Below are 10929 nucleotides of genomic sequence, written 5' to 3' on the forward strand. Positions count from 1 at the left end.
TTGTGATTTGAGTGCCAGCTAAGCCATAATACAATAGAATATCAGGTAGAATTCTAAGGTTTTTGAGTCTAGTCACTAACTCCAGGAAGACATCTCTGGACCCACCCAAGTCCCAGAGGACCTCGCTGCCCTGAAGGGAAGGACACATGTCTGGCTAGCTTTGCTCTCCTGCTGATTGTAAAGTCCCAGGGCCTTGAGAGCACCTATGCAGTAGCCAGGGAGTGCTTATAGCAGGCCTTGGGTGACACCCAGTGCTATGCTGGCTTCAGGTCTCACCCAGTGCAGTCACAGTGGTAGAGGTCAAAAGTAGTGCTTGTGTCACTCCATCCCCAGCTTTAGTGGCTCAAAACAGAAAGAGAGAGAGAAAGAGAGAGCAAGAGAGATTGTATGTTTGGGAAAAAGTAAGGGAAGAGAACAAGAGTCTCTGGTAATCCAGAGAATTCTCCCAGATCTTGTCTAACACCTTCAAGGTGGTACCTCCTCCATAAGTCTTTAAGAACCATAGTGTTACTGGACTTGGGTGCTCCCTAAAGCAGAAACAGCTTAGATCACAACACCCAAGTCTTTTCTTATATCTGGAAATTCTTCCTGAGAAGGATAGCTACAAATAAGCCCAGACAGTGAACACTACAATAAATACCTAACTCTTTCAATGCCCAGACTCAGAAGAGCATCTACTAACATCAACACCATCCAGGAAAACAAGACATCACCAAATGAACTAAATAAAGCATCAGGGATCAATCCTGGAGAAAGAGGGATATGTGACCTTTCAGACAGACAACTCAAAATAGCTGTGTTGAGGAAATGCAAAGAAATTCAAGATAACACAGAAAAGAAATTCAGAATTCTATCAAATAAATTTAACAAAGAGATTGAAATAATTTTAAAAGAATCAAGAAGAAATTCTGGACCTGAAAAGTTCAATTGGTATACTGAAGAATGCATCAGAGTCCTTTGATAACAGAATTGATCAAGCATAAGAAAGGATTAATGAGCTTGAAAACAGGCTATATGAAAACAAACAGTCAGAGGAGACAAAAAAAAAATAAAAACAAAGAAGACATTACAACTGATACTTCAGAAATACAAAGGATCATTAGTAGCCATTATGAACAACTATATGCCAATATATTTGAAAATCTAGAACAAATTTCTAGATACATACAACCTACCAAGATTAAACCAGAAAGAACTTCAAAACCTGAACAGACTAATAACAAGTAATGAGATCAAAGACATCATATATCATCTCCCAGTAAAAAAAAAAAAAAAAAAGCTTGAGATCTGGTGGCTTCACTGTTGCATTCTACCAAAGATTTGAAGAACTAATACCAATCCTGCTCAGACTATGTTTTAAAAAAAATAGACAAGGAAGGAATACTTCCAAACTCATTATACAAAGCCAGTATTACCCCGATACCAAAACTAGACAAAAAGAAAACCACAAGCCAATATCTCTGATAGATATTGATGCAAAAATACTCAACAAAATACTAGGAAACAGAATTCAACAACACATTAGAAAGATCATTCATTATGATGAACTGGGATTTATCCCTATGTTGCAAGGATGGTTCAACATATGCAAAGTAATCAATGTGATACATCATATCAATAGAATGAAGGACAAAACCATATGATCATTTCAATTGATGCTAAGAAAGCATATGACAAAATTCCACATGCCTTGATGATAAAAACCATAAAAAAACTGAGGATAGAAGGAACATACCTCAACATAATAAAAACCATATACAATAGATCCACAGCTAGTATCATACTGAATGGGGAAAAACTGAAGATCTAATATCTGGAACATGACAAAGATGCCCACTCTTACCCTATTATTCAACATAGTACTGGAAGTCCTAGCTGGAGCAATCAGACTATAGAAAGATATAAAGCAGATCCAAATTGGAAAGGAAGAAGTCAAATTATCTTTGTTTGCAGATGATACGATGTTTTATTTGCAAAACCTAAAGACTCCACAAGAAAACTATTAGAATTGATAAACAAATTCAGTAAAGTTTCAGGATACAAAATACACATACAAAACCAGTGGTATTTCTATATGCCAATGGTGAAGAATATGAAAAAGAAATTTAAAAAGTAATCCCATTTGTAGTAGCCACACATAGAAGGATGTGGCTATTATAAATGGGATTATTTTTAAAATTAAATACTTAGGAATTAACTGATCCAAAGAAGTGAAAGAGCTCTATAATGAAAACTACAAAACAATGATGAAAGAAATTGAAGAGGACAACAAAAATGGAACAACATTCCATGTTGATAGATTGGAAGAATCAATATTGTTAAAATGTCCACACTCAAAGCAATCAACAGATTCAATGAAATCTCTATCAAAGTACCAATGGAATTCTTCATAGAATTAGAAGAAAAATTTGTTTGGAACCACAAAAGACCCAGAACAGCCAAAGCTATCCTAAGCAAAAAGAACAAAACTGTGGGAATCACATTACCTTACTTCAAATTATACTACAAAGCTATAGCAACCAAAACAGCATGGCATAAAAACAGACATCATAGACCAATAGAATAAAATAGAGAACCAGGAAGCAAATCCACACACTCCTTTTTGACAAAGATGCCAAGAACATACACTGGGGTAAAGACAGTCTGTTCAATAAATTGTACTGGGAAAAATGGATATCCACATGAAGAAGGATGAAACTAGACCCCAATCTCTTACCATTTACCAAAACAAAATCAAAATGAATTAAAGACTTAATTCTAAGACCTCAGACCATGAAACTACTATAAGAAAGCACTCGGGAAAATCTCTAGGACAATGGTCTGAGCAAAAAATTCTTAAGAAATACTGGACAAGCACAGGAAACCAAAGCAAAAATGGACAAATAGGATTACATTAAGTTAAAAAGCTTCTGCACAGCAAAGGATACAATCAATAAAGTGAGGAGACAACCTATGGAATGGGAGAAAATATTTGCAAACTACCCATCTGAGGGATTAATAACCATAGTATATAAAAAGCTCAAACAATTCTACATGAAAAAAATTAAAAATGGATGGGCAAAATATTTGAATAGACATTTCTCTAAAGAGGACATATGAATGGCAAACAGGCATATGAAAAGGTGCTCAACATGACTGATCATCAGAGAAATGCAAATCAAAACTACAATGGTTTGTAGTTAAAATTGTTTAACCTCACCTCAGTTAAAATGGCTTATATCCAAAAGAAGCAATAACAAATGCTGGTGTGGATGTGGAGAAAAGGGAACACTTGTACACTGTTGGTGGGAATATAAATTAGCACAAACACTATGGAGAACAGTTTGCAAGTTTCTCAAAAAAACTAAAAATTGAATTTATATACGATTCAGTAATCCCCTGCTGGGTATAGAAAGGACATCAATATATCAATATGTATCAGTATATCAGTATATCAGTGAGATATCTGCACTTCCACGTTTGTTGTAGCACTGCGCACAAAAGCTAAGATTTAAAAGCAACCTCGGTATTCATCAACAGATGAATGTATAAAGCAAATGTGGTGTATATATGAAATACAGTAAAATGGATGGAAGTAGAGATCTTTATGTTAAGTGAAATAAGCCAGGGACAGAAAGACACACATTACATGTTTTCACTTATTTGTGGGATCTAAAAATCAAAGCAATTGAACTCATGGATATAGAGACTAGAAGGATGGTTACCAGGAGTTGGGGAAGGTAAGCATGTGGGATTTATTTGTATCTTACTGCTCAAGGTCATTACCAAGTTCTGATTTTTCACTCATGCAAAAATTCAAAAAAGTGTAACCTCTGGCATAATTAATATATTGAGCTAGATATTGGTAATTAACTTATTTTGTGAGATTAGTCATATCTGCATGTTTTCTGTTCAAAAGACACTCACAGATTTTTGTTTGTTTATTTGTTTGTTTTGGTTATGTTTGAATTACAGACATCTTTGAATGATAGAGACAGATAATTTCTTCAGAGCAGGATTATAAACATAATAACCCTGTGGGGCAAAGTTTGGGCAGAACAGTGGGGGCAATTCTATAAGACATTATAACTACAAACTTGTCATGGTGATTTGTAGGACAAACCAAATCACCTGGGCTACCCAAAATACCTTGCAATGTGAGTTTCATTCAAAGTGGGAGTATCCCCAGGTGCCTTGCAGAAGCAAATGCTAATGTGCCATGAAGGAAGGCCTGTTAATATGACCTCAAAGAATTCCTAAATTAAATGGCCAATGAAAAAGAGAAGCTGACTATAAGCAAGGAAACAAAATAAGACAAAACAAAAATACTAGAAAGAGGAAATGACCTGTAAAGACATCAAATTTGGGAACTATCGGGAACATATTATTAAAGATAGTACTTATTATTTTTGAAAGAAAACGTACTTAAAAAGATCTTCATGGTGCAGAAAACTACAAAAGGACCAAAGAGACTGAAAAATTAACAACATTGAATATCCAATAAATAAAAGATAAAATAATTAAAAATAAAACTTAAAGAGTTAATGAATACATTTACCATCTAATTAGATGAAGTAATGAGAACATTAGTGAACAACAAAATCGAATAAAATAAATTATCCAGAGTATAATATGGAGGTAGGAAGAGAAGGGAACTATAAAAGGATAAAAATCCACAGAGTAGTATCATAAGAAAGTCCAGCATATGTCTAATTGGAGTTCCAACAGGTGAGAAAAGAGAAAAAGGGACATAAATTATATTGTAATAAATAATGCTTGAGGATTTTCTGGATATAGAGAATACATCAGTCCACAGATACTAGAAAAAATGTTACACTTAAAGTTCCTTTTCAGTACCAACAATAGCATCAGTGAATAGTGAAATGATATCCTCAATGTGCTGAATGAAAATGTGTCAACTTAGAATTTTATACTATGTAAAAGTAAATGTCAAAAATTAAGGTAAAGCAAAAACATCTTAAAACAAACAAAAGAAAAATAAATTCCCATCACCAGATCCTTATTAAAGGAAAATCTAAAAGATGTACTTCCAGGGGAAGCAAAGTGATTCTAAGGGAAACATTAGATATTGTGAGAGAGAATGAATAATAAAAGTGGTAAATAGGTAGTAAATCTAAATTATCTTTATACAAACATCTAATAATGTTTTGATGTTAAACAGTACAAGATATAATTAATACAAACAACAATACATATAAGTAAGTAGTAGTAGTAATTGAGATACTTGAATTATCAAAAAAAGAATATATGATCTGATTAATTTTTGACATTGACAAACTATGCATGTGTGTCATAATTTGTACACTAAGTCCAAGAGAAAATAATTTTCTTAGCTTGGTTTGTGCTGCAATAAAAGAATTCTATAGACTAGGTAATTTATACAAAACAGAGATTTATTTCTTACAGTTCCAGAGGCTGAGAAGTCCAAGATCAAGCAAGGGCTGTTATCAAGCAAGGACCTTCTTGCTGAATCATTCCATGGTGGAAAGCAGAAGCACAAAGGGCAAGAGAACACAGGCAAACAAGAGGGTGCTTAACTCCCTTTTATAACAAACCCACTTTTGTGATAATGATATTAATTTATTAATGAAGGCAGAACCTTAATTATGTAATCACCTTTTAAAGGTCACACTTCTCCATCCTGTCACATTGGAGATTTTCAGCACTAGATTTTCAGTTCTAGTTTTCAGCACTAGAACTTTGGGGGACACATTCAAACAATAGCAAGTATAGAGTCAGTGTTGAAGAGAAAAAAATAAACCATGAGAAAGATATCTATTTAAACAAAAAACAACCAAAAAGAAAGAAAAAAGAAAAGAAAAACAAATCATAGAACAGGAAAAATACATTGAAAGTGTGAAGTAAGATGGTATATGTAGACACAAATATATTAGTAATTAAATGTAAAAGGAATAAATATTTCATATGAAAGTTAAAGAGTCCTGCATAAAAGTATAAATTCCAATTATATACTATTTAAATGGTGGTATCTAAAATATCAGTAATGAAAAAGATTAAAATAAAATATAAAATATAATACAATGCCACCTAGTATAACTATGTTAAGATGATAAAAGATAGACTTAAGCAAAAATTATTACTAGACATAAAGGAGGTCATATAATAAAGCCACAGGAGTCACATTATTAGAATTACATAAAAATTGTTATTTCATGGACATTATAACATAGTCTAAATAAATTCCTAATTGACAGAGCCAATAACTTGTAAAATATTTTCTAAAGTCATGACACCTAAATGAAAATGAACTCTTTATATGCCATATTTATACTTTGAAAATTTTCTCATACCTTCAGAGGTTTATGATATTACATATATCATTAATCTTATTGCTAGGAAAGATAATGAAAATGCTTTCCACTTAATTTATTAATCTTTGTTATTTATGCATATCACAAAATTAGCTGATAAACTTTGCTTAAAATGATAATAAGTAGTTAGAGATTTTTTTTAGTTTGCGTTTTGTTTTATCATTGCTGTAATGACAGGCCAGGCCACATCTTACTCTGCTGTAATTATGCTGAGTTAGCTCTTTTATACTGATTTCCCTTCCAATTTGCTATGAGTATTTGTTTCCTCTTATTCACAATGTGATCACATATTAATTATTTTTTTTCAAATACAGGCATTTATTTATCCAATAATTGAAGTCAGTGGAATAGCATTGTAATAGTAGATTAAAACTGGACATAGGAAGGGGAGCAACACACACTGGGGTCCTGTCAGTCGGGGAGTAATGGGAGGGGGAGCATCAGGACAAATAGATAATGAATGCGGGGCTTAAAACCTAGGTGATGGGTTGATAGGTACAGCAAACCACCACGGCACACGTATACCTATGTAACAAACCTGCACATTCTGCACATGTATCCCAGAATTTAAAGTAAAACAACAATGACGACAAAAACTGGATTTGGGATTTAACAAAAACAGGCACTTTAGATTTGACAAGCTGTTTGATTTTGAGTGAGAGCTCTCTGGACTACTATCACTTGAGATGCAAAATAAATATAAAAATGATTGCTGCTGCTGCTGCTGGTAATGATACGTACCTCTACCCTCAATCCTATGCCTGTTTTCACTACCACCATGTACTGAGTTTCTGCAAGGTTTCAAAAAATTATTATTGATTTGTAAACATTTTTAACATAGAGACCATATCATTATCATGTATAAATATCAAAAATGTCTGCTTCATGTTTTTAAACTGTCTTTTTTATGGGGTCATTTACCAAATGAATCTTTAATTTTAAATATAATTAGTTGTATTGGCCGGGCGTGGTGGCTCACGCCTGCAATCCCAGCAATTTGGGAGGCTGAGGTGAGCAGATCACCTGAGGTCAGGAGTGCGAGACCGCCTGGCCAATGTGGTGAAACCGCCTCTGTACTAAAAATACAAACATTAGCTGGGCGTGGTGACATGCTCCTGTAATCTTAGCTACTTGGGAGGCTGAGGCAGGAGAATCGCTTGAACCTGAAAGGTGGAGGTTGCAGTGAGCTGAGATCATGCCACTGCACTGCAGCCTGGACAATAAAGCAAGACTCCATCTCAAAAAAAAAAAAATTTAGTTGTATTATCATTTTCTTCTAGAGTTTGTGTTTTGTACCTTGTTAAAAGAAACTACATGAACCTTCTGTATTCCCATTTATTTAGTACTTATTTTATGAAATTTCCATTTATTTAATATTTGTTTCCTCTTCCTTAAAGTTTTTCATTTTTTTCTATGAAATACATGTTGAGTGCTAGAATTATTCCAGGGTTCTTATAATTTATGTTCAGGGAATATAATCTTTTAAATTATGTGTTTTTTCCTCCCTCTGTCCCCCAATTTATTGGTACTCTCATTATTTTAGGATACTGATCTTGTTATCAATCTTATTGAACTCATTATTTCTAATAATTGTCTGTACATTATCTCATGTTTGTTATATAGATGATCATATGATCTAAACATAATAATACTCTTGTTTACAATTATTTCCAACCTTTATGTCTCTTATTGTTGTTTAAGTTTTCTTCTGTAACTGTATTGGATAAAACAGTACAATTTGAAAACAGGAGGTCATAATCAACATTCTTGCTTTCTTTTTAAATTTAACAGAAATGCCCCTAACAAATCACTGCAAAGTATGAGGTTCTTGAGGGTATTTGCAAATCCTAGGTTTTCTATTATATCATACTGCTTTAAAAATTCATGCCTTTATATGTTTTTTAAAGAAAACAAGGAAACATTTATGAGAGTGAAGTCATGGTGCCCTTTGGAAATTTGATGAAATACAGATTTCGTACATCAACACAAACATTTTGTGTATGATATAGGGGCTCATAGATCTATTCAATGTTCTCTATTGACTCAATGTTAAGACATCTTGATTTTAAAAAATTGTTAAAACATCCAAGAAACATTTACTAAACACCCATTATATGGGAATAACTGTAAAATTCATGCTCTGTAGGGTAAAGTTCACGTGGAAACCTCACACTCTAGATGCTGTTAGTATAAAACATAAACTAAGCAAATGTTAAAATATGATCCATGCAATCTTTAAAAGGATATATGAATTCTTATCTCAGTGACTTTTTTAAATGAACGTTTTAGTAAAAGCTGTGGTCTAATTTTAAACACCATTTAAAAAATTTTGTAAAAGTTTCAGATAACATGAATAAACACTAGGCTGATCAAATGAGAATGACTTCATTTACTAATAAATTACTTTGTATCTAGCCTCTCTATTTCATTAGATTTTTTTCCTGAGTTTCACCACATTTTATCATATTACTCTGGTATGTACTTGAAAATCTTTATTTTGGTTCAGCTGGCATAATGGCACTCAGAGCTTTTTTATTAGCAGTTTTGCAAAAAATGTGTCCAAGTCATTTTTCTCCAAAAAACAACAACAAAAAAAATCCCTTAGGCTTTTTAAAAGATGCTTTGTCTGCCTTTGCTTTCCAAAATGTCATTGATGACTTGGAAATAAATAAATGGATAAAATGCTTTGGTTGAACTGGTTGTAGTGATGGACAAGGCACCTTCTGGAGTGAAGTAAGGCCGCAGGCCTGCTACATTAAGGATGGATTGAGAGTCTGGAACTTTATCTTACCTACAGTGCTTTTTGCCTCTCGGCATGAAGAGCAGATGATTATTTTTGCTGGACCTCTTAGCTGCTTCTCAGGCCTCTTGCACATTTCACAGGTTTATATACACTCAGAGAAGGCATTCTGCCTATGGCTGGGTTAACCTCACATTTTCCTGAATTTTTAAAAAGATGTCAAATTGGTCAAAGTTTCTTTGGGTATATTTCTATTCCACTAATCTTTTGAAGTGAAATTGCTTACACCTGTTTTCGCGGAGGTTTCAGGAGAGAGTTTTCATTTCAAATGATTAATATATTCCGTGTCTTTGTTAACATCTGAGGCTAAAAACAGTACCTAGATGATTCACTTTTAATCTAAGTTGGCATCAAGTTTGGGGCAAAGAATATGGCTGAATTTGCATATTTATATTTGCATATCGGTTTATATTTAATATTAATATATGCAAGAAAATAAAAGGTTTGGGGGAAATAACAATTATTACTACCGTATAATAACAATTAAGCAATGCATCTAACTAACAGGTAACAATAATTTCTGGAACTTAGGGAAACTCATCAAGTGATTGATTCTCAAAATGTGATCTTGGATATAGTTATGTTCAGTGTCAGGTTTTTAATCCAGAATTGGTAAAATTAGCTCTGTCAATTAAAATGGAATCCATTTTAAAGTACAATTCTGAGTTATTCCTCTACTAAATGTTTAATATTCATATAAACTATTGGATCATTAGTTCATGCCCCGTCTCGAACTTGATCTAAGACTTAAAGCCTTGATCTTTTGTTTTATGAATATTTAATTGGACTGAATTCTTTTCCTTTTACAGTGTGAGTGAGAATGAAGCGTATTCTTCATTGCTAAGGTTATCCGTTGTGCTTGGCATTTTAATTTACTTTTTAAAACTTTTAACCAAGGACCATTTCAATTCCAATGAGCATACTTTATCACACTTTTTCAGATGATTACATTTTCTCTTTGAAGTTTTTTAAAAATTCTTCTGAAGCTTGAGAATATTTCCCCTCTAGTTCTAGCTTACTAAACAGACATTGAAGTCATAAAGAAATCATCCTTCTGTGATTTGGGGACTAAGGTTGGTAGATGACTAACTACCAAAGAGTGTATCATACTACTAAAATACTAGAAATTGTCAAACATGAGTCATCTTGATTTCTCTGATTAATAGTATATGTGACTTAACTAGAATTAAGCATATAAATATAAATTACTGTCTCTTAGAAAGTATTTAAAACAAGTTACCAGTGAGGTAATAATTACCCTTTCCACCAATTTTTGTCTATGAGGTCATAACTACCCTTTCCCCCAGTTTTTGTCCATCTTCATGAAGTGTTGAGGTAGAATGAGAGGCTGCTCATTAAATTGAAGGGTCAAGAGAGAAGATGAGTTTTTACTGTATACTTCTTTATAGACCACATACACAATGCAATGAATTATAAAGAACTACATTGAAGTTACTGATTTTAAATTAACCATTATTACTAATACAATTTAGTTATAATTCCATGGATTTTAGTATACTACGACTTCCCAAGTATCTTTTGTTTCTTGTTTGATTCTTACAGATGATGAGTAAATACTGTTCATAAATTTATTAAGTAATATAAGGATGAAAGTATAGGTCTTTTCAAACCCAGACTGATAATCTTTCAGCTATATTACCATATGCAAATTTCAGTGTTTCACATGTATATTAAGAAAACCAGCTTATATTTGAAATTTTACTTACTTAAATCAGGTATTTCCATACCATTTTTAACATAGATTTTATCTGTGTAGTACAGAAGTGGCCTGGTCAG

This window comes from Macaca mulatta, chromosome 8, assembly GCF_049350105.2.
Source record: "Macaca mulatta isolate MMU2019108-1 chromosome 8, T2T-MMU8v2.0, whole genome shotgun sequence".
Classification (NCBI taxonomy): domain Eukaryota; kingdom Metazoa; phylum Chordata; class Mammalia; order Primates; family Cercopithecidae; genus Macaca; species Macaca mulatta.